The sequence below is a fragment of the Rhinolophus sinicus genome, chromosome 2, assembly GCF_057876585.1.
Source record: "Rhinolophus sinicus isolate RSI-liver-muscle chromosome 2, RSI-T2T, whole genome shotgun sequence".
Taxonomy (NCBI): domain Eukaryota; kingdom Metazoa; phylum Chordata; class Mammalia; order Chiroptera; family Rhinolophidae; genus Rhinolophus; species Rhinolophus sinicus.
Window position 1 is genome coordinate 9,265,653 of NC_142502.1, and position 25,789 is coordinate 9,291,441.

The following is a 25,789-nucleotide window of genomic DNA, read 5'->3' on the forward strand; positions in this document are numbered from 1 at the left end:
CCGTAGTCCCATCTTGTTTTTCACCCTGAGGAAACAAAACCTCCAGTAACTCAACTCACACGGCTAGCGTCTGAGCCGATGCTGGTATCTCAGCGTGATGAACCCACCTTCCTTTCTATCCTAACTGTACGTCAGAAGCAACTGGAATTGTCGCACTCCCACTACATGATAAGGATTCAATGTAATTTTAACTTGCTAAAGGAAGTATCTTAGGCTTCCATATACGCTCCTAAATTCCCCTTTCAAAAATTATGAATCTTAAGTATTTTATACATGGGATACTTCCGAAACATTCAATTATAATATCGTGAATCACAAATATTAAAATAAAAAACTCTCACAAAATCGAACACAAGGCCACTCTCCTTACCACTCACTATCAAATCTTTATTTAAAGTCCACAGGCTGATGGAAAGCTAGGCCCATCCCGTCTTCACCGATTATGTTTGTTTACGGCTAGTCCACTGGTTCCTCCTCTGCCTGCCCCTTAAAAGCTGGGTCCGACCCTCTGATCGCCAAAGACTCCACACTGAGCCCAGATGCTGACGATTCCCAAATCTCTACTTCAGGTCCCACACACATGAACTACGTGTTGAAAATCTGTCCCTGGAGGAAGAGTCCCACGCATTCACCATGTTCAGAAATGACTCTGCTCACTGTCCTCCTCAAACCTAATCTCTCTCATCACCTGCTCACAGGGGACACTTTACCAAACCCGTCACTGTCCAGTCCATCCCCTCCCCCTTCCTGTGCCAGCCACTTTTCTTGGTCACTTTCCACCACAGCCTCTTGCCCACGGTGCCCCAGAGCTTGGGCTGGTGCAGACGAGCTCACCAAACTTCCTCCCGCGGCCACGCCAGCTCCACCTTGTTCTCCCCTGGGGCCTATGCGAGTCCTCACCTTCACCCCTCAGCTTCCTGTGGGCCCCACTGGACACAAGTCTGCATGTGCAGGCCTCTCAGTCTCAGTTGTGGTCCCAAGTGGATGTCCTTCCTTCTGCGTCTGAAAAGCATTTGTCTGTCCTCAAACGCCTCCTAGAAATGAACTCTGCCATCACACAAAACAACCACCTCACACCGATGATCGATGATGGACTCCTCTTAAGGAATTTACAATGCTGCATTTTAACTGTTTGTGTATCTCCTGAACTAGATTCTTACTTCCTCTGGGGTTGCTGGTGCCACACACCGACAGGTACTACGTAAGAGCCTGGTGAATGACGGACGCAATGGCTTCTAGGAGCTCACACTTAGAATCAGACACAGCAACACAAAAATAAATGTATGAGGACAAACATAAAACTGAACAAAACTTGGGCTCGTGTCCAAGAATACGTATCATGTTAACAGCTACACCGCCTGGTGCAATGTGCTACAAAACACATTTTGTTGTTTGTTACTGGCAGTCTTAAGGCAAAACGATGACTGCGAAGGAATGCAGTAAAAAAATAAACTGGAAAAGACGGAGGGAAAAGACTATGCAAACATCAGTGGTGCCGTCAAAAAAAGGGAAAATCCAGACATTCTACTGCTCCTCATGAACACACCAGCGATGAAATAGTCCTGTCACAACTAATTGATAAGAAGCTTGATAAAGCCTGTATATCTAACTACCAATTTATAGGAAATGAAAAGGACCGAGGGACACATTAAACCATAGCGAATCAATCAGCAAATCCCAAACTGTGGGGATCTCTACTAGACAAGTGACCTAGATTCTTCAACAGATAAGTTGAAATAGAAAAAACAAAAGGAGAGAGGGACACACGGAGACAGAGGAAAATCCTAGCAACGAAAATTTATAAACCAATTAATTGTAAGACGCGCTTTTTCTGGATCTTGATTCAAACTACCCCATAATGTGAGTTAAACAGAAACATGTCTTCCATTTGAGACTACCAGAAATTTGAACACTGAATAACTGTATGAAAAAATTGTATTTTAAATGGGATAACTATATTATGTTTACGTTTCTTTTTAAAGCCCTTTAGCTTTTAGAGATATACTAAAACATTTACAGATCAAACGATACAATGTCTGGATTTACTTTAAAATAGTGTTGAGGGTGGGAGGTGACAGCAGAGATACACCAAGACTGGTCATATAACTGCTGAAAGCTGAGTGGTGGGGCCACAGGGATCCCCTCTACACGTGTTTATGCTTGAAATGTTTCATTTAAACGAAAAAGAAGTTAATGGTATGAAAGACAAACTCAGGAACCCACTGAGGCTGTGGTGCTGACTCTAGCTTTCACCTCCAAGACTACAAGAAATTCCTATTCAGTCCCCTAACCGTCCACCTCGCCTCCCGCAAGAAAATTCACTAAGCATAGAACATTTAATCTTTCACATATTCTTAACCCTCCCACATTTTATCTTTAACATGTCTGCTTACTGTTTAATCCTAACACTTAGCTGTCTTTAAAAACAAGTCCCCCCAGGGTGGCTGGATGGCTCAGTTGGTTAGAGCACCAGCTCAGAACAAAAAGGTTGCTGGTTCACTTCCTGCATGGCATGGTGGGATGGTGGCATGGTGGGATGGTGGGATGGTAAGCTGCCCCCTCCCCCAACAACCCCCCCCCACCCGCAACTAGATTGAAAACAGCTACTGGACTTTGAGCTGAGCTGCGCCCTCCACAACTAGATTGAAGGACAACGACTTGGAGCTGGTGGGCCCTGGAGAAACACACTGTCCCCACCCCCCAAAAGAGTGTCCCTCCATAATCTTAACTAAATAAACCTTGCCAGTTTCATTCTTTCCCTGGATCCCCAGGGAAACGGGCCCTTACTGTTGACTCAGTGATCCTTTCTCAATCTCATCTCTCCATCAAGCTGTCCTGAGCACAGCTCCAGCCCCAGGCCTCCCTACATCTAACACACCCACCCTTACCTTGGTCCTGCCTCTTAAAGGCCCAGTTTCCTATTTCACTGACTCCAAGAAGCCTTTTCCTGACACAGATCTCTCCAAAGACCATGAACCTTTGAGTCAAACAAACCCAAGCTCAAATTCCAACTTCAAGACTATTCACTAGCTGTGCGACCTTGAACAAATTTTCTGAGTTCAGTTTCCTACTCTAAACCACACTGGATTGAGCTAACACAGGGTACAAACACGCCCTCCTTTCCCCCTCCTGAAGGTGCACCTGGGCACCCAGTGCGCAGAGAACAGGGCTTGATAGGTGTTTTATATCCATCACGATTAGTTTCTGTTTAGGAAAATGCTAAATCACTTTAATTCTTCTTAGTCCATATCATTTCTTTCCCCTATATCTTCCTTTACACTTGCTCCAAAAATGTTTTATATTAGATTTTTTAAAATCATATGGTCAAAGCTCAAATGCTGTTTTACTGCTACTGATTCCACAGGCAGATTCTAAGCGTACAGTTAAAAAGCCATATTTCCTCTAATGCACCATATGTACTGATGAGTTCCAATGCTGGAGTCATAATGTTATTTTCTATCAATTCAAAGGAATAATTATTTCCAGATTTTTTAAAACAATCCTAGAAAAAGGACAGGCTTGCACAAGCTACTTCATGATATATTTTTTTTATTAAAGTTTATTGGGATGACAATTGTTAGTAAAGTTACATAGATCTCAGGTGTACAATTCTGTATCACATCATCTATAAATCCCGTTGTTTATTCACCACCCAGAGGCAGTTCTCCTTCCATCACCATGTATTTGATCCCCCATTACTCTCATCTCCCCCCTCCCCCCCCTTACCCTCTGGTAACCACTAAACTATTGTCTGTGTCTATGAGTTTTTGTTTCTCATTTGTTTGTCTTGTTCTTTTATTGTTTTTGGTTTATATACCACATATCAGTGAAATCATATGGTTCTCTGCTTTTTCTGTCTGACTTATTTCGCTTAGCATTATACTCTCAAGATCCATCCATGTTGTCACAAATGGTCCTATTTCATCTTTTCTTACTGCCAAATAGTATTCCATTGTGTATATATACCACAACTTCTTTATCCATTCATCTATGGAAGGACACTTTGGTTGTTTCCATGTAAATAAAGCTGCAATGAACATCAGAGCAGAGGAATTGCTGGGTAATATGGTAATTTTATTCACAATTTTTTGAGGAACCTCCACACCGCCTTCCATAACGGCTGCACCAGTCTGCATTCCCACCAACAGTGTATGAGGGTTCCTTTTTCTCCACAGCCTCTCCAACACTTGTTACTATTTGTCTTGTTGATGACAGCCATTCTGACTGGGGTGAGGTGATATCTCATTGTGGTTTTTATTTGCATTTCTCTGATGATTAGTGATGTTGAATATTTTTTCATATGTCTATTTGCCATTTGTATGTCTTCTATGGAGAAATGTCTATTCAGGTCATCTGCCCATTTTTTAACTGGGTTGTTTTTTTCTGTTGTTGAGTTGTATGAACTCCTTGTATACTTTGGATATTAGCCCCTTATCAGAGGAGGCCTTGTTTGTAAAAATCTTCTCCCATTAGGTTGGTTGCCTCTTTATTTTGTTGATGGTTTCTTTTGCTGTTCAGAAGCTTTTTAGTTTGATATTGTCTCACTCATTTATTTTAGCTTTTATTTCCCTTGCCCTTTGGGGTCAAATTCATAAAATGCTCTTTGAACCCAAGGTCCCTAAGTTTAGTACCTATATTTTCTTCTATACATTTTATGGTTTCAGGTCTTATGTTTAGGTCTTTGATGGATTTTGAGTTAATTTTGGTACACGGTGACAGACAGCACGTGGCTTTCCAAATCTTCCAGCACCATTTATTAAAGAGGCTGTCTTTTCTCCATTGTATGTTTTTTGCTTCTTTGTCGAAAATTATCTGTCCATATTTACGTGGGTTTATTTCTCGGTTCTCGATTCTATTCCATTGGTCTGTTTTTCTGTGAATACCGTACTGTTTTGATTATTGTTGCCCTGCAGTACAAGCTGAAGTCAAGATGTATGACACCTCCAGTATTGTTCTTTTTCCTTAGGATTGCTTTGGTTATTCGGGGTCTTTTGTGGTTCCATACAAATCTGATGATTTTTTGTTCTATTTCTTTAAAAAATGCCATTGGGATTTTGATGGGGATTGCATTAAATCTGTATATTGCTTTGATAATAGGGCCATTTTAACCATGTTGATTCTTCCGATCCATGAACACGGAATGTCTTTCCATTTCTTTGTGTCTTCTTCAATTTCTTTCAAAAATGTCTTATAGTTTTCAGTATATAAGTCTTTCACATCCTCGGTTAAGTTTATTCCTAGGTATTTTATTCTTTTTATTGCAATTGCAAAAGGAATTTTTTTTTTCTTTTTCTGAGATGTCATTGTTAGTATATAGGAATGCAATGGACTTTTGTACGTTGATTTTGTAGCCACCAACTTTACTGTATTCGTTTATTGTTTCTAGTAGCGTTTTGGTGGAGTCTTTAGGGTTTTCTATATATAGCATCACGTCATCTGCAAAGAGTGATAATTTAACTTCTTCATTCCCAATTTGGATGCCTTTTATTTCTTTCTCTTGCCTGATTGCTCTGGCTAGGACCTCCAACACTATGTTGAAAAGCAGAGCTGATAGGGGACAGCCATTTTCTTACTGATGAGTCTCTTTACTATTGATGGCAGATTCCTCACTATATTGTAGTTTGCCATCAACAAGAATGTCACTATGGCACGGGACTTATGAGTATACATGAGGCTGCAGCAGCACCTACCACTGAAGCAAAGATGAACCAAGAAGGCTGGAGAATAGAGAGGTCACCCCACCAAGAAAGCAGCTGTCACTGTGCTAATCAAGTTAGGATCCCAGAGGCCACTACTTTGGCACTCAAGACTTAAGAAAAGCTTTGGTGTTTTTTTTTCCTCTCCGTTTTCCCAAGCACTTCTCCCTAAACTATCAGATGGCCCAGAAGTGGGAAAGAAAGCCAGCCACATGGTTGCCTAAAATCACATTTCCTGAAATATCAAAGAGAAATATGGAGGTACTCAAGAGCTAAGGACTACAGTAATTAAGATTTTTAATAGATTATTTTAATAAACTCACAAATCTAAATGAGCCACAGTAAATGTTCAGCTTTTTGTAATATACATGCACAGAAACAGAAAAAAAAAGTCCCAGCTCTGTAACTTATTACCTAAAGAATTACTTTCCTCATCCATAAAACCAAGATATAGGGACTTACCTCCCAAAGTTTTATTAATGATTAAAGGAGAGACTACATTTAAGCAACAGCAGTATGCCTGGAACATTTAACTGTTCCATAAGTATCACCTATCATTCTTGATATACTTAAAACCACACTTAAGAATGAGAATCAAAATTGTCATTGAACTGCTGGGACTTTATCTTGTGGCCGTGATGCTGATGATGGCGATGATGATGACAGCGGCAGCTAACAATTATCTAGCACTTACAGTTTGACAGGCACTCTCTTAAGTGCTTTACTCACTGAATAAAGTCTTTTTGTCTAGACATCAACCCCTGGGAATAAGTACATTTTACAGATGAAGAAACTGAGGCACAGAGCTGGAATAACTTGCCCAATGTCACTCAGTTGGCAAGTGGTGGAGTTGGGATGGGAACCAATATATTCTTTCTTCAGAGTCCATGCATATAACTAACTACTTTCCCACTCTCTCTTTCATTGGTCAAGAACTCATCTCTGAACTCTATCCCATAGCTGATAAATTTCACCCTGAGGCTAGGGTCCAGGAATCTAAATTTTTAATAAACTTCCCAGATTTGCTTGTAAAGTTTGAGAACTGTGACTAAAGATAGTGTGGTACTTTTATTAAAGTATGATAATTAAGAGATTGCTACAAGGTGGGGTTTTAGTTACGATGCCATTACCCAGTATCTACAGCGTGAAATGTGACTGTCTCATTAACAAGGTCTAGTTCACCAGGCCCTCCTGGTTGTGAAATAGGTACTTGAGTCTACCTACCCCAGTGAGGTCGGCAATGTCCCTGCTTGTCTTACTGTGGTTACAGCAACAGCTCAGAAAGCTCTGACATGAAATGACACTGGCATCTCACACTCTGGGGGATGACTTACTGCCAAAACCCAACCCCTGCCTCCCCAGACCAGGGAGTTGACCAATCCTGGCACGCGAGCCAGAGACCTGGGCTCTGGGACTGAACCTTAAATTTAGGGCCGAATTCTTAACCTGGAGTGAAAGGGATTTGAAAACTCCCCTGAAATTAAAGCAAATTTTGTGTAATGCGTATATTTTTCTGGGAAGAGGATCTTCAGCTTTCACCAAATTCTCAAAGACGCAAAAACAGCTAATGGTCAAGAACCAACAGGGATAGTGATATAAAAAACGGAATTCACCAGAATTGAGAAGATAATTTCATAAAGATTTAAAAACCAGATTAGCTACAAATAACTGCATTTGATATTATAATCTTTATCTAAATAACTGAAATAAGAATATAAATAGTAAAGAATTTCCAAATACAGGTAGTACCTGCCTGCAATACATATCTGCATTAAAAGCCCAGTTTGCCTAAGTAATTCTAGTGTAAAACGTTCCCTAGACAAGACAGCTTGCATTACTATATACATACTTTCATTAAAGGAATAGCATGAGGGAAAGCAACCTGTTGAAACAGAATTTATGAAACCCATATGCTGTAGAAACAGGTAGACAGTTTGTTTTTGCCAATGAGAGTGAAGTAAGGTGCCAGAAAAATCTTGCCTCAAGCCAATCCTGCCAACCCATCCCTAAAGCTGTACAGGGATCACTTTTTAAAAGTGGTCTGACTTCCCACTTTTGCCTTTGGAGTAAAAGCTATTAATAAAAGAACCGTAGAAAAAGAAGATGGCTAGATTAAACATAGTAACAGAAAAAAATATAACAGAAGACAACAAAAGCTCGCTAGCTATAGAAGATTTTGTTGTTCTGCACTGTATCACCAATGCTTTCAAAATGCAAGAAGCAAAAAGGATCTGTTGATTTTTTTATCATGAGCATATGACTTTAATAACTTTCAAAGAGAGGTTAAAATGATCATCTATTCTATGAAATTAATTCTCTCATTCCCCATTCCAGCCTTCATTTTCAGAGTACAGAATATGAGGGGGAAAAAGATACTTAAAAGAAGTTAGCATCCAACTCCTATCATCTTTACAATCTTCAGTGGAGTAAACAGGCGCTAGGCCACCACAGTCAGGCATTAGCGGAATGACCACTCAGGGCTTTTACTAGTAAATGTAGTAATATCGATGGGTCACACTAAAGAAAGAATGGAAAGCACTGCTTAGTATTCCTATACTCCAGTGGCTCCCAACTCTGGAGTTCATGGCAACTGCCTGTGGAGGTAAATGCAGATGCTCAGGTCCCCCCACCCTCCAGAGAACAGGTTTGGAGTAAGAGAACTAACTAGAGCTATGGCTCCAGGTGACTCTAACACAGATAATCCCCCTTGTTTCTCTTCAGAAAACCACAGTTCTACACTCATCCACTGGCCTTGCCGTACCCTACTTCTCCATCTCTACCCTTCCTTCACCTCCCAAGGCTAATGCAGAGACACAAATCCATTTCTCTCCCCAAAAGTTCAGCACTTTGAGGAAAATCAGCCAGTAAACTGAGGCTGGTTCTGTTATCCTTCCAGGAAAAAACAAAAGGTGTTCACTGCCCACACTAGCAAATTCTGTAAGTAGCACTATGTTTCAAACATCTGCAAATAATCTTCCGGAATACAATATACATAGAGCTTGTTACTCTAAGAATTTTTAAAATGAAACAAATTGATGAAGAAAGAACTTTTATGTGGCATACAAAGTTATGTTTTACTTTACCTTCCATACTTTAACAAATTGAAATGAGCATTTAAAGACAAATGAAGACAGTTGAGAGTAGCAAAAAATGCAGGGGGGAAAAAATTCCCCAATCTCCCTTGTGTCAGAAATTATCAGGGAAGGAGGGCTGTATGAAATAGTATAATGAACCTCGATGACAGTTTTAATTGCATGTTCTGTTCTATCCTCAACTTCATTCCTCCACACCAGCGGGGTGGGGGTCAGGGGAGATCACTGGATCGAAAGGAAAGGAAGTGGAAGGGGCACAGAGAGAGCCATAGGCAGGTGCGAGCCCTGGCTCCCCATAATACGCACTCCTGCAAGGGTGAGGCTTCCTCCTCCACCAGCTGTGTCTGGGCAACCAAAAGCTAGAGAACAAGTCCCAAGTGCACCCACGTGTCACATACGTGGTCCAATTCCAAGCTCCATCTCTAGTGAAGGGGGGGACCTGCAAGGGGGGTTGAAAGTTCACATACTATTACAGCTGTGTTAGAAACACAAGGAAGGGTGTGGAGCTTAGCTAATTTTTAAAGTAAATCCTGCTAACGTGTTTGAAGCTTTTCTTCAACTTTGAATAAAATATATCTTAAACAACGTAAGATTTTCCTCTTCTGTGACCAGCTAACTAGACGTTCTGCACATTTCTAAACATCCCCGATACTCAGCTAAGCAGAAGCCCGACAGGACCTGAGCCGCAGGCGCCCAGGCCCAGGCTGCTCACACGTTCCGCTCCCGGGCTTTCCAGGCTGCTCTTCTCAGGAGTAACCTTCCATCGCCTTCTTAAAGTAAATTAAGTGTTAAAAATATTGTTATTATTACATAATTCCTCACTTTCTGGTTTTGTTTTCCTTTGTAACAGAAAAATTTGTTTTACTATTTTAAACATGAAAATGAATGGCATTATCAAATTATAATCCAATGCAGTTATTCCCAATTATAATCCAAAACATAAAAACAGTAACTATTGAAAGTTTTCCATCAGAGAGTCAAAAATGCTTTATTACTGGAAGAGATCTGTACCAAATCTGAGGATTTTTGTCTTGCTTTTCTCCACTTCTATGCAACAAAAGCAAAGGCCAGGCAGACACAGTTGCAGCTGACTAAATCACCCTGATTTCTACAGCAATTGAAAACAACAACAAAACATTCACGTCAAATGACCTTCCAACATTTTCAAAATGTTTTTCTTCATTCTTCAGTAGTTTTTCTATTTACTTATTTAAGAAGCTTTCTGGAATAACAAGAAGCAAAACACACACACACACACACACGCACACACACACACACACACACACAAAACTGACTATTCTATATGAACTGAAACTGCTAAAGCAGCAAATTAGTGCTGAGCTTTTAATATACTACTCTGCCTCCCAAGGGAGAACTACAGCAGCAGAGAGGAAGGTCGCCACTTTCTGGGACGGGTCCTCCCACCTCTGCCAGCCCCGCCAAGAGCCCACCGTACAGGCAGATCCCGCAGACAGACCCTAGCACCACCTCGGAGCTCCCAGGAGTGGCTCCAACCAAGTCCTAGACGCCGTTAAGTGGTTACTCAAGAAAACAACCAGAAATCAGCCTAGGAGCGGGCCTTGCTCAGACCTGAAAGTGAGTTACAAGTTCTCTCCTTAGATGCTCACGAGCTCTTTAAACTTAAAAGGAAATTCCCCCTAGCGATGGTTCAAAGCCTAAGACAACGGCAAATAGGGTTAACAAGAAGAAAGGAAGAGATTCAAAATTCAAATGTAACCCAGGGCTTCAGTACTAATCTCCTTTAAAACAAAGAATAATCTTTATCAATCTACATTCCAAAAGTTTTTATTATCAAGTTAATTAACAGACTCCAGTGTTAGTATCTGAATGCTAAGTAATTAATAGCAACGAACTATAAATGCCCTTGTCTTTGCTGTTATAACAAATCTTATAAAACAGATGATATGAGCACATCAGTGATTTAACACAGGCCTTCTACAGTTAATTTTCCCCAAAAGCTGCAGAATAAGGAGCGGCTTATAAATTAACATTCTCTCACAGAAATAAGAAGAAACATAGATTAGGATAATTAAATAATAACAGCAATAGAGAACAGTTAATGCCGCAGTGGATCCACACAACTGTGCTTAACGTAACTTCTTTAGTGACTTATTTGGGTGGCACGTTATTAAAAGGGATTTTACCCTTATGCTCCAATGCCACCTCCTTTTCAAATGAGGCTCATTTGCCACATATTTTGTTTACTACATCTTCTTTTGAAATTGCTGACCACAAAGATGTCTAAATAAAGCAGCATTTTAGCAAATATACATTACATACTTGTGCCTACCAACTCATATATTGACACAGACGTCTACTTGGTTCAACTATTGAGGGATCCACTGTTACCAGTGACCTGCCAAGCTACAACTATTTTCCGTTTAAAAAAAAAAAATTAAACAATAACCTTGTATTTCATTTTCAATCACTGAGGAAAAGCAATGTAAGTGACCAATTCCAAGCGTAATTGATACGTTCTTTCTAAATGCCCTTGACTATTTAACCAATCTTTTCTTCTAGTTCAGGGCCATTGAGGCTTGGGCATTATCTCTATTTTCACTAACAGAGCTGGTCCTATCCCTGATCCTTTCTTCTTCTCTTGCCAGCAAACTCCTACTCATCCTTCAAGACCTCCGCTGAGGCACTTTTATCAACACCCCGTCGCAGCTCACAAAGCCACCTCTCCCACTGTCCTGCCCACAGTGACCCTTCTGCTCGACTGGCAGCTCCTTCTGGCCCAACACCAAGTCTTATTAATCACTCGGCTCCCGGCATGTAAAATACTTCCAAGCCCAAAGAGGTTCAATAAGTGGTTTATGCTTCTCTTTTGCTTTTCCTAACTGGTCTGTCTTCTGCGCTTTTCCCAATAAACCTAAGGTTAAGAGAATAAAAAGATAAAGTTATACCTCGAAAAGTATGTATTCGTAATACCCAATATTTCTCTCAGAATCTGAGATAATTCTATCAGCTGGAAAAACAACTATACCTAAAAAGGCAAAGTTTGAAATTCTCTTGCTGCTTTACACTAGGGTTTTTAAAAAGTCCATCCTGATATATATTTATTTTCTCTTTAAATAAATTGCGACTCACGTGAATGGAGTTACCTCCTACAAATCTTCTCTAAGGAAAGAAAGATTTTTCTGGCTATGAAAACAACAGTGTCGTTTCAAGCCATAAAATTCCTGCCAACTGTCACCGTCCTGGAAATGGAGCTGAGTCGGCAGAGGACCACTGTCAATGGGAAGGTATTAACTGACAGTCGTCGGGTTTCCAGACGAGGCAGCTCCCTTCAGGTTACTTGATTCAGGAACACGGCCCTTCACACCTGACAGCTGCAGCCGTTAGGAGGCAGTGGGAGGAAGGCCCTGGAGGAGTGTGAGCCACAGCAGAAAACAGAATCTCGACTCCAGCATCTCACGAGAGTGGATCTGAGCAGAACAGGAATTACAGGTCAAAGGGAAAGGCTACGAGCCTCTAGGCACAAGGAGGAAGGAGAGTAGAAGATAGAGTTTGCTAAGACAGGAACCAGGACACAAACCTGCACAGAATACTTTGTGGCCCAAAAACGATGACATGGAAGGCAAGCGGAAACTAAAATAAAACGAAAAAATAAAAACTTTTGGCACTAAAGGTTTTCCCTATGTACAGAAATATTAAATGTTTAGTAAAACAGTTTGAGGAAGTAAGCTAAGAGTCAAAAACACTTTGGAATGGAAGCAACTTCCTCAAATACCTATTCTTTGCTTTAAACTCCTAAAAAATTAACACTTTCCTAAAGAAGAAAACGTCAGGGTGCTGAGTACATACAACGCTTGGTGAACGTGAAGTGCGTTTTCCTGCCCCTTCTACACCAGGAAAGACCGACCAGGCCTATTCTTACGCTGTAGTTCTGTTTCTTCTGCCCCCTAAAGTGAGCACAGAAGAGAAACGCATGGGAATGAAGCAACGATAAGAATTTATGATACTTAAGGAGACTCTGACTCAACAGTCAAACAAAAAATTACAAATGTCCAACTGTGTACTTCTCTTCTTTCACGAAATCAAATTTGTTATCTAGTCAGTCAATGACCACAGATTCTATATCTAATTCAGAATTCTGTGAGGTCTCTTTAACATTGTTGGGGCTTAAAAAAAAATTATGTATAATCTTTATTAGAAATAAAATAACTCAAAATAAGAACCATTGGAAAATAAATATTAAAATGTACTTAAGTGAGCTGGTTGGGGTTATCATTTGTTAAAACCTGGAGAAGAATTTGGGAAAATACACCAAGTCTTTAAAATGCGCCTGTTCTATCCCCCAGAAATTCAACTTGCATTGTTTATAGAAGGTAACATTTGCTGTGTGGACCCACACATAAAGCACAAACACGTCAGCTATAAAATGTTCAACAAAGCACTGTCTGCGATATCAAAAGAAATTATAAAACCTAAAGAGCCAGCAGTAAATGTTTATCTTCTTCAACACTGTAAAGTCTGTTTACTAAGTGCCAGCAAATGATATATATTTATATATATATATACACACACACACACAGATTTTTCCTATACATCCATATATATCTATGATAAAGTTTAATTTATAAATCAAGCATAGGAAGAGATTAATAACAATAACTAAACATAAAATAGAACAACTGTAACAATGTATAACAATGTACTGCAATGAAAGTTATATAAATGTGCTCTCTCTCTCTTTCTCTCTCTCTCTCACACACACACACACACAGACACACAGACACACACACACACACACACACACAATTTCTTTTTATACTGCACTCACCTTTTCACTCAAAGGAAGCACTTCAGGCCTTCTCTATGTCATATATGGATTGCCAGCATCACTAATCTTACACTTCAGAGCCATTACTAAGTAAAATAAGTATTACCTGAACACAAGCACAGCAATACAGGACAATCAATCTGACCACCAGGATGGCTACTAAGTGACAAAAGGGCAGGTGGCATCTCCAGCATCGAGACGCTGGACAAAGGGATGATTCTCGCCCTGGGCGGGACAGAGAGCGGGATGGTGGGAGATTTCATCACGCTACTTAAACCCAATTTAAAACTTATGAGTTACTTATTTCTGGAATTTTCTATTTAATATTTTCAGACCACAGTTGACCATGGGTTAACTGAAACCACGGAAAGCTAAACTGTGGATAAGGGTGGGCAAAAAGATCTGTAAAAAAATTTTTTTGAGTAAGTCAACAATAATATTCTACTTTATGCCAAGCCTTGACCTTGGTACTGGGGACACAACAACGACAAAACAACATCTTTCCTCTTATAAAGCTTATTCTAATGGGGGAGCCACAGACAATAGAGAACAAAACAAGTATGTAATACGTCACGTAGCGATCGCGGCTACGGAGAAAACTAAAGCACAGTAATGCGACGAGTGCAGGAAGACGGGGTGGGGGGCTGCTATGCTTCACACAGAGTGGTGGGGGAAGGCTTGCCTGATGTGGTATCATTTGAGCAGACTTCCAGGTAGTACGTCTTCCTTGGAAGACTTCCAAGGAAAAAGCCTGCAGATATCTGGGGGAAGAGCATTCCAAGCAGAGGGAACAAGTACAGATAGATCCCTGCGATGAGCGCCTGATGTCTGAGAAACACTGAGGAGGGGTTTGAAGGGGGTTGCACAACTGGTAGAATACAGTAGTCACTGTAAAGCCTGTGGCTGAGGAATGCTGGGAGTGGGCGAGGGCACTGGAGAACCAATTAGGAGCAACTGGAACAGCGCGAGTAAGAGACCAGGATGCCTGACCCAAGGACCAAGCCACAGAACTAGAAAGATGGACTCAGATTCTGAATAGAATTGGGAGTTCAAGTGGCTTTGAAAGAAGAGTCAAGGAAGACCTCAAAGTTTCTTAACAAAGTGTCAGGAAGGACTAAGACGGAGGAAAATATAGAAGAGGTTTGTGGAAGAAAGAGTGAGGATTAAGAAATCTTGCTTTGAATACACTGATTTTCAAAGCCTGCTGAGATATTCATTTAGAGGTGCTGAGTAGGAGCAGGGTATACAGATATACAGAGGGTGCCAAAAAATAAATGTGTACACATTTTAAGAAAGGAAAACACTATATTCAAATTGGAATACTCAATATAGAGGTCAGACAATTAAGTTCACGAACTCATCCTAGAAAAAGTGCTGCATACCTCATTGCTGAATATCATTACAGTCACCTTTGAAGTCCTCCCCTTGGGAAGCTATGCACCGATGCCAGAGCCTAGTCCACCCTTCAAAGCAATTTTGGAACTCTTTTTCTGGAATGGCCATCAGAGCTGTCATATTACCCTTAATGTCCTGAATGTCATCAAAATGTCTTCCTTTCAATATTTCCTTTATCTTTGGGAAAAGAAAGAAGTTATTGGGGGCCAGATCAGGTAAATAGGGAGGGTGTTCCAGTACAGTTATTTGTTTACTGGCTAAAAACTCCCTCATAGACAGTGCTGTGTGAGCTGGTAAATTGCTGCAATGCAGGAGCCATGAATTGCTGGTGAAAAGTTCAGGTCGTCTAACTTTTTCACGCAGCCTTTTCAGCACTTCCAAATAGTAAACTTGGTTAACTGTTTGTCCAGTTGGTACAAATTCATAATGAATAATCCCTCTGATAGCAAAAAAGATGAGCAACATTGTTGCAACAAGTTCCCAAACTTAACTGTCCAACCTCTTATACCGATAACAAAAGATGAATACAAGTCATGTGTATACATTTTTTGCCCCCCCCCGCCCCGTATATATAATGGAGGAGAGAAGTGTAAACTGCAGAAACACACTTGAAAGTTATAAGCCTCAAGACGATATTCAAAGCTATGAGACAGAATGAGATCACACGGGGAAGGTGTGTAAAGACCAGAGAGAAGAGGCTCCAACACTGACCACAGACCAACATTGAAAGGTCAGGGAGATAAAGAAAAACCAGCAAAGGAGAACAAGGAGTGGCCAGCGGGCAGAAGGAAAGGCAGCAGAGTGGTGTCCCAGGAATCAAGCAAGGACGGTGCTTCAAGAAGGAAGATACCAGTTTCTGCATCAAATGCTCCAGAAAGGTGATAAGGAGGAATGACAACTGCCTGTTGGATTTTATAATAGGGAGAACACTGGTGGCTTTAAAAAGAGCTGTTTCAGTAGATTGGCTGAAATAAAGCTGTATGGAGTGAATTCCAGGGGAAACAGTAAATGCTGCCCCTATTTCTAAAGAGAAATAGGCTGGTGGTTTGGGTCAAGAAAGGGAGTTTTTTTGTTTTGTTTTGGGTTTTATTAGGTAAGAGAAATGACAGGCACGTTGACATGCTGGATTCTAATGAGAATGATAGGAAGGGAAATTGACAGAGCAGTGAGAAGGGACTTAGGAAAGCTACGACTGGGGCACGCCTTACACAGGAACACGGAGGTTTCAAGAGTCCACCAGGGGAGGACGACTGTACATGTGTAAGTTCTCCTGACTGCTTGAATTTCTTCAGTGAAATAGGAGGCCCCATCACCAGCTGAAAGTGGAGAGTGTGGGGTTTGAAGACAGGGATGTGAAATAGCCCCAGGGAAAGTTAAGTGACACACAGGGCAAAGGTTATCTGAAGTTAGTGGCCGTGAATTGAAAGGAATAACAGTCTTCCTTCTCTCCTCGTACCCCACTCCGTAGGAGTAGGTGGGGGGACGGATTTCATCAGGGTTGCTTAGGTAGGTGTGTAAGATGGGGAGGGCAGAGGGCAGCACAATGTATTCACGAGTATGCGCGAAGGAAAAAACAGCATATGCAGAGGAGTAATTATAGCAACAGGTTAGGAATTAGCTGGGTGTTTCACTGAGTTTCAAGAACCGTGCCACCATTTTAGATTACTCTGATCAACAGAAACATTTAGATTATCTAATCTGCTATCCTGCTGGAACTGGTAATTTCTTACATTTTATAATTCATTCATGTGGCATCCTTTACCCAATACATTAAAATGTTATATACGTTACATGTTTATTATAATTTAGAAGATGCAAATAAGGCACACACAAAAAGAAAGTTTCAATAGTACAGCTAACATTCTTACTAATTTTTACCATGTGTGTACTTTATTTACAAATTTAGGGTATTTCCACACTTTAGGGTAATTTACCTTTTCTATTAAACAACTCTGTGAATATGTTATTTTAAAAGTTCTATATTTTCATTTTATATATTTACTGCTGTATGGTAAGAAGCCCCATGGGTTCAAATTCCTGCTCCTGATTTTCAGTTGCTCACGCAACAACGTATTTTTTCACTCTCATTTGTACCAGTGGAATTCATGGTTATTACACGCGTGGGTGGCAAGCCTCTGAGTATTTCACAAGTCTTCTAATGTAGACATGTCTGAGCATTTACTTAGGAAAAACACAATATTTTATAAAGTACTTTCTGTCCTTCCTATTACATTTAAAGCATTATACTGACGCTTAAAATTTTGTATATAAAAGGTAACGCATATTATGTATGAATTTTATTTCAAAAAAAATTAGGAAGCATGTAACTTATGTATGTTGATAAGATTTCAAGGGAGCAGTTAGTTGTCCTGAGGGTAAGGAAATGTGAAGAAACTTAGTGGCTATAGTGTAGGAATGCTACACTTTCCCTTAAGCAACCCTCATGAATATATGGGAGAGATGGACCCCACAGATAATCATGTCCCACACTAGTTTTAAAAAATCCCAACGTTCATTTAGATTTAAAAACAAAACAATACAAAATGCTAATTACTCTGAGCCTAGAATCCAATTCCATTTTGCATATAAGAACAAAGTATTCTTAAAATAATTTTATTACATATTGAATTTTCCAGGAATAAAACTATTGTGTATATTGAGGGAAGATTGTACTTTGTTTCTTTCAGTCTCTGACCAAGAGCTGCTCACTGTCTTAAAAGATGTCACCACTGACAACCCTGCTTCCGACATATGAGTTGCTAATATGACACTCCTGTATCAGTCTCATTTTGTAGCTGTCAAGTTCAGTCATTCCACATACTCGTATACATGTAAAAAGTCTTCTAAAGTAGTCATGCTGAGCATTTACTTAAATATTCAGTATTTTACTATATGCTACTTTCCTTTCACTTTTCCGTATACAGTTTGTGCATTATTCTGACTTGTTTGAAATTTTGTGTAGGTAACATATGACCTATGAATTTTGTGTAGGTAACATATTATCTATGAATTTTGTGTAGGTAACATATTACCTACGAATTTTGTGTAGGTAACATATTATCTATGAATTTTGTTTCAAAAGAATAAAGGAGGCATTAGAAAAGTTTCATTATAAAATGGGAATATACTGTCTGTATGTTGTAAATTATCTTTTATATTACATATTTATATAGTTTTAAAGTATATAAGGGATGTCAAGTTAACAACTAGAAAATATCAAGAGAGCATCAATTTCAGCAGTATGCCAGATTAGATGCTCTAAGTGTCTGATTTAAAAATCTAAAATATTGAATAAAATGCCTTTGTAAATGGATCACAGACTTGGCGTGAATGTGAATGAAACAAGAAACATACAGAAAGTAAACCAAGAACATGGAAAGTAAGAGCAGAAGCTGACTTTTACTATGGATTGTAACTTTCCATTCGCTGACTACCCAGGGAGAGGGAAAAGGGGACGTAACATAGGTTTTGCCAAAGGGGAATAAAACCCGAGATAATACCTCTCACATAAATCAGGGACTAAGAAGGGCTATACCAATCATTTAAGAGCATGAAAACCCACTAAAGAGAAAAGAGAAATACTTGTCTTGAACTTAATACTCAGAAGTATGAGGAATTAAAAAATTCTCCTATGAGAATTAGCAACCACAGGCTAACCATCACCGGGCTTTCTGATCAAAATTAACACTTAATGGTGTGGTCTGCTAAACCTCACAGAGAAAATTCCATTTCAAATGGCCCCTGAGGCATGAGCACCTGAATCCTCCAATCACTCTTACCATCATTGTGGGACGACAAAACATTATGTTTATCTTGAAGTAATACACTCATAGCGCCACTTATGGAGGACTCAAACCATGGCAGTCAGTAATGATGCGTAACGAGACACCCAAACGCGGTGGCTTAAAGCCACCAGCATGTGTGATGCTCACAGGTTTTGTGGGTGAGGAATTTGGACAGAGTACAAATGGCAAGGCTTGTCTTCGTGACGTCTCTGCAGCCTTCGCTTCTATGGAAGGCAGCCGACAGTCGCCGGAAAAACTGGCGATACAACCATTTAGAGTCTTCTTCACTCAAAGGGAGGGTCACAGACCCCTCCTTTCAACAGGCGCAGTGCCCTAAATGTTGGGGATATGATTTACCACAACCACAAACAAAAATGTTTAATCTTCAAGCCTTCAGAACTAACTTGCAATTTATAGGAAACAGAGGGACTAGTGAACAAGTGAAGCCACATCAGGAGAAAACAATCGGCCAGAGCCATTTCACAGGACAAATGACTCAGTTTTTAAACAAGCCAAACGCATGAATGGGAATGGGAGGAAGAGAGAACCGCTCTAGATAAAACAAACCAAATCACTGTATTAACCTTTTTTGAATTCTGCTTGAAACAAACTCATTATAAAGGCTTTCTAGGGACAACTAGGGATATCTGAATATGACTAGGTTAGTATATGGAAATAATTATGGTGGCATGTGAATGCTCATTACATCATTCCATTTATCAGCATATTAAGAATTTTTTAATAATAAAACTTTACAAAATAAAACACAAAGTACAGTTCCAGATGACTAGTGCCCATAGGCAATATGGCAAAAGCATATACCAATTATTCTGAGGAATCAGAACATAAACCCAGGCCTCAATAAAACTATCTTCAAAAAACAAAGAAAGAAATGAGAAAATCCTTAGAACTAAAAGAGAACATAAATAATGCATATCAAAATTTGAGAAATTCAGCCAAAGCAGTAATGAAGAGGAAAATTTTTAGTCTTGTAGTTGACTTCATCAGACAAAAACTTTCAACTAAGCTAAGCATTCAATCACTTGATTGAAAATAATTTTTAAAAAAGAACAACAAAATGAACATCAATAAAAGAGAAAGCAAGACACAATCAAAGTATAAATAAAATTGAATTAAACTTAAGGAAAAAAAACGTGGTAGAGAGGACAACGACCAAAGTTGCTTTGGAAAGGTGAACCACTGGGCAAGGTTAATCAAGAATAAAAGAGTGAGAGGTTTTGGGAACGTACAGAGGGATAGTGGATGGGGAGAGGGGGGTTCACACAGTGTGAGGGATATAAATGATAAACGTCTAAGTTTTGCTTTGTCTTGTGCACCTGAAACTAATTAAAAAAAAAAAAAGAATAAAAGAAAAAAGAAAAAAACATCATGAATTAAAATGCCTTACCTCTGGATATTATAGAAATTAAAGTAATAGAGACTACTAAGAACAACTTTATGTTAATAAACTTGAAAAGCCGAAGGAAATGGATAAACTCCTAATATATAAGGATATATAAGCAAAATACCAACTCAAGAAAAAATTGATTACCTGAATATGCCTACACTCACAAAAAAATAATAAGACCAAAGATCAAAAATCAGGAATGGGACAAAAGCTAAACATCAAGGGCTACACAATCTTTTATGGCTTTACAGACACTTCTACCAAATATTTTAAAAATATGTAATTCCAAACTTTAACATAAACTATTCCAGTAAATTTAAAAAGGGATTAGTCTCCAATTCATTTTACAAAACTCCGTAATACAAATACCAAAACCTCATAGGATAGTTACAGTTCAATCTCATTCGTGAACACTGATTCCAGAAACCTAAATCAATGTCAGCAAACTGAACTCAGTGATGTACAAAAAGGTAATACATATCATTAGCTAGGTTATACCAGAATGCATGTTTGGTTTAAAAATCAAACATACATCATTTACCCCAATAACAGATTGAAAGAGAAAAAGTGATCTCAACAGGTATAAAAAGACACATAAGATAAAATTCAGCATCGATTCATGATAAAAGCTCTTAGCAAACTAGAAAAAAAAAGGCAACATCCTTGCGCAACAGTGGACAGCCACAAAAAAAGGGGGAAGGGGTAAACATTATAATTAATGATGAAATGCTGAAAGCCTTCTTTTAAATCAGAGAGAATACAAGCATGGACAGTTCTGTTAAACAGTACATTGGAGAAGCTAGTCTGTAGAAAGGCAATAAAGGGAAGAGAGTGATTTTTTTTTTAAAGCAATTTTTTTTAACTGAGAAAACTTAAGAGAATCTACAAAGGATAGAGTTAATAGAATTAACAAGAACTTAACCGGTCACTAGCTAAAAATATTAACATACAAAGTTCATTTGTATACACCAGTAGCAATGAGAAAATATCATTTTGAAAGCAATTTATACAGCAAGTATGTAAGGTATATAGCAATAATTCTAACAAAAAAAGTACAACAGCTCTTTTTAAAGAATGTTACGAAAGAAATTAAAAACTACCTAAACAAACAAAGAAACAGAGAGGGACGTCATTCAGGAAGAAGAACGATGGATGGTGGAATGGGAATGTGGGAAGAAAAAGGAAACCGGCCATGAGAACAAGCCGACTGAAGCATCCTCACAACACACAGCCAGTGCTGAAACAGAGTTGGGCTAAGTCACTTATTGACAACAAAACGAGTAACCATCCACCTCTCCTGTCTTTCTCTAAGTGGCAGATGCTTCTCTCCCAATGACAACTGGTCCCACTTCAATTCTCCTGTCTCATGGATAAAAATTAAGACAGCTAATCACCAAATGCCCCAGCTTTTTGAGAGCAGCCAATCCAGGATGGAACCTCCACTTTCCTAATCCCTCTTAGAACCATCCAGCTCTCGTCCCAACCCTAGAAACCCCCAGGCCCCACAGCTTCCCACAATGCGCTGAGACCCTCAGGAGTGCATTCTCCTGGCGCGCACAGCCCAAGCTTCTTAAGTCAAACTTGTTTTATTACAAGTGCGTTCCTGGTCTGTGGTCGGTGGGCTTCCACAAGGCAAAAACTGTCCAAATGTGGAATTTCTTTTTGTTCTACTGCTACTCTTATAAGTATCATCCATTTCACAGAAAAAGATATAATGAAAAAAACAGATCCCATTATAACAACAGCAAAAAGGATTAAATTCGTAGGAAAAAGCATGGTAAGAAATGAAACGTATATGAAAAAATAAGCAAACACAAATAGGCAAGAAAACTCTGGGGGGGGAAAAAAAGACTAATGAATTTAATGAAGATACACTAATCCTACCAGATACTGAAAAATAATAAAAACAGTGCTGGTGCATTAACAGGATCCATTAAAAAAACAAAAACAGAATAACCCTACACACTGTACCTAAGGGAATGTAGCAATTAATAAAAATGGCATTTCCAATCAACTGGAAAAGGTAACTTAATAGTTAATTTTATGTGTCACCTTGGAGTGTTTTGTGATGAAATTAACATTTACATCAGTGACTTTAAATAGATTGCTCTCCATAATGTAGGTTTACCTCATCCAACCAGTGAAGGCCTGAAAAGAGCAAAAAGACCAGCCTCGCCAAGCAAGAGGGAATTCTCCAGCAGACTGCCTTTGGACTTCACCTTCACACAGGCTCTCCTGGTTCTCCCTTCTGCCAGCCTTTGGACTAGATCTGGAACACTGGCTCTCCCGAGGCACCAGCATGCCAGCCCACACTGTGGATTTTGGACTTGCCTGCCTCCATAGTTACATTAGCCAGTTCTTTATAATAAATCTTTTTATTTTAATCAATTAGATGTGTAAACATATACTGGATGTGTATACATACGCTATCCTATTGGTTCTGTGTCTCTGGAGAGTCCTAATGAAATAGCCTACACAAGGAATGGTACTTAAACAACCAAAGGGCCATCTAGAAAAAGACAGTGAAATTGGATTATACCTCTCTCCATTGATTAGAATAAGTGAAATGTAAAAAGTGAATCTGTGAAACTACTATAACATGGGAGAGTTCCTTTGTACTTTTAAGTATGAAGGCTCATACTCCCACTGAAAATAAAATCCAAAGATCATAAAAGATTGGTAATTTTGACTACATAACTTTTTTTTTAATTTAAAAGCCTCTCTGCATGACCAAAACAAAAAATGTACCATAATTAATGTCAAAAGACAAATGATGAGATGGGGGCAGGCGGGGGGTTGGGAGGGAGGGTACTAATTCTAATCACAAAGGTCCAGTATCCCTAATATATAAAGAGTTTTTATAAATCAATTTTTAAATGACCAACAACTCAACAAAATTTAAAGACAAAAAGACATGAGTTTACAGTCCAGAAAAAAAGGAAATGTAAACACTTTTAACCATCACTCATAACAAGATAAATGCAAATTAAAACAACATTATGAGGTTGGCAAAAATCCAGAAACTTCTTAAAACTCCGCTGTTGGTACATGTGTAAGGAAACAGGAACTCTCACACATCAATGGCGGAAGTATAAATTAGTACAACCCCTACGAGGAACAATCTGGCAATATTTACCAAAATTATAACTGCATATACACATTGACACAGCAGTGTGACTTCTAGGAATTTAGCCTACACATACGCTTGCACATTTATGAAATGGCACATATTCAAAGTTTATCATGGTGGTATTATCTAAATTGCAAATAACTAAAAATAATCTAAAAGCCCATCAAAATTTATCTGGTTAAATATATAAAAAAATGGAATGATGCTATAAAAAAGAATGAAGGATTGCTTTTGGAGAGATTTATAGAACATATATTTTAGTGAGTGAGGGAGGGGTGACAAAGAACAGAAGAGTACATATAGCATGTTGCAGCGTGCCACCATTTGGGTAAAAATTAATTTATGGTATTTTGCTACTTTGTATAAAGAAACTCCAGAAAGACATACCATAAACAAAGTGGTTACCTGGCAAAGGGTGAGGTGAGTGGTGAATTAGGAAGCACTGCATGGGAGACTTACCTACATCCTCTTTAATTTTGAAACAATAAATGTATTGATTATTCAAAACATCACACATTTTAAAATGTTAAGGACACAAGTGAAGTATCTTACTGGAACCCTAAAATTACCTTTTGTATCCATCACATTGACAAAAGACACAAAGTATTATTTGCTGATGGATTCCCTAATATAAAATCTATGTATGCTTTGTATGCTCTGTCCAAACAAAAGGGAAGTCTGCAGGAAGGAATGTTTTGTCTGTTATGAAAAACTGACTTATTACATTAAACATAGTTGAGCTTCTTTGGTTTTTAAATGTATGTGAAATAAGTATTACAAATTCTTATTAAAATTCAGCTTGATTTTGAAAATATTCTATTGCTTATTTTTACTTCGTTTTGGGATAGATTTGGTGGAATTATTGTGCTTTTGTAGGTGCTAGCTCTATCTAAAATACGAGATCTTGTTTCCTAGGGAAATTTTTTAAATCAATCTGAACAAACCGTTCCTGTCAAAGCAGACCCTCTGATTAGGCAGCCTAAATGTCTCCAACTTCCACTTTTTTGTCCTATAACACGTGTAATGAATTGAGAAAAAACTTAAGACAGTATGAAGAGTATGAAAACAAGACAATATTCCAAACATACTTTGAGGAATATTTGGTTTTCCTCAGAATATACAAAAACAAAAATATTTACGTTAAAGAGTCATGGTTATATAGTATTTCCTGCCATATAATTTTATTGTATTCAAATCAATAAAGTAACAGTAGTATCAATCAAAGCATAAAATAGACCTAAACTAAGCCCATTAAAATGCTATTCATTAAAATATTATACCTGTAGTATGCTTTAAATATTTAAATGTGACGGATATTAAATAACTAATTGCCATGTGGTAGAAGTCATAGTGATTGCTTCATAAAGGAAATAAATTTTGAGCTTGGTCTTAAAGGAAATGACAGGCACGCAGAATCCTTAATCAAACTGGTTTTACAAGCAGATTCATTTTAGCACACCAAAGTAAAATGAGTAATTTCTCTATTGAGTCCTTAAATTTTAAGCACATGACAAAACAGTCTATGTCTACAGAGAAGTTCAATAAGGCTCTGAAGGCCCTTGAAAAGCCTATAACTTTATATATCATAAACCCAGATACCAGTCTCTCACACTTAAAAAGAAATAAGAAAGGGGTTTTTATTTTTCCCACATTTTAATAAAAGACTAAACCAAATAACTCTGAAATAATGTACATTCCTACCTCTATAAATCCCTTTATACAATACCAAAATTTTGAAATCATATATGCAAAAGACAGGATTTAACATGTTTTAACATATTTTAAGTCAAAATGCCCTTTAGAACACTTAATTAAAAGTTATATGGGGAGATTCCAATGAACCCAAGATAATACTTAAGAAATCACCAGAATTTATTAAAATTAAGTTTCATATAGTTATACAGTTTGCTTAGTATCAACAACCTCTTCAAAATGTGTAAGAAGTACCTTAAAAACTAAATAGTCAATGTCACTCTCTTCCCCACACCTACCCCACATAGAAGAGAAAGGAGACAGGAAAAGGTGAAATGGAAAGTTACATTATGATGCTATGACTGGAAGTGCTATCAAAGTTTCATCTGGATTCAAAGTGAGGGACCCTAGCTCACAACGCCTTTTCATATCACTCAGTGACAGTCTCTAAAACAAGATGAAACTGAATCATTTTACCAAATGTATATTTACTATTTTGTACAAGTCATGGAAACTGAAATGTATATCCCAATTACCTCCCAGAGTTACTTAATGAGGCTAATTTAAACTAGAAACTGCTTAATATACTTAAAGTACACGATTCCCTTTAGTATTTTAATATATTGTAATTGAAGTGATTATCTGTTTATAAGCTACTTTAAGAAGAATAACTGCCAAAGGCAACAACGTTTTGATATAGTGGCACTTACCATTAAAACAAAAACAAAAAAAGCTCAAGATAAAAATACCATGAATGTGCCAACTAGCAAAGATTAAATGATCA

General features: G+C 38.5%; 1 protein-coding gene across 11 annotated transcripts in view; it reads right to left on the reverse strand.

Annotated features, from left to right (window-relative positions):
* ARID1B (AT-rich interaction domain 1B) overlaps positions 1-25,789 on the reverse strand; it is a 398,476-nt gene that overhangs the window by 252,130 nt on the left and 120,557 nt on the right. The window lies entirely within an intron of this gene.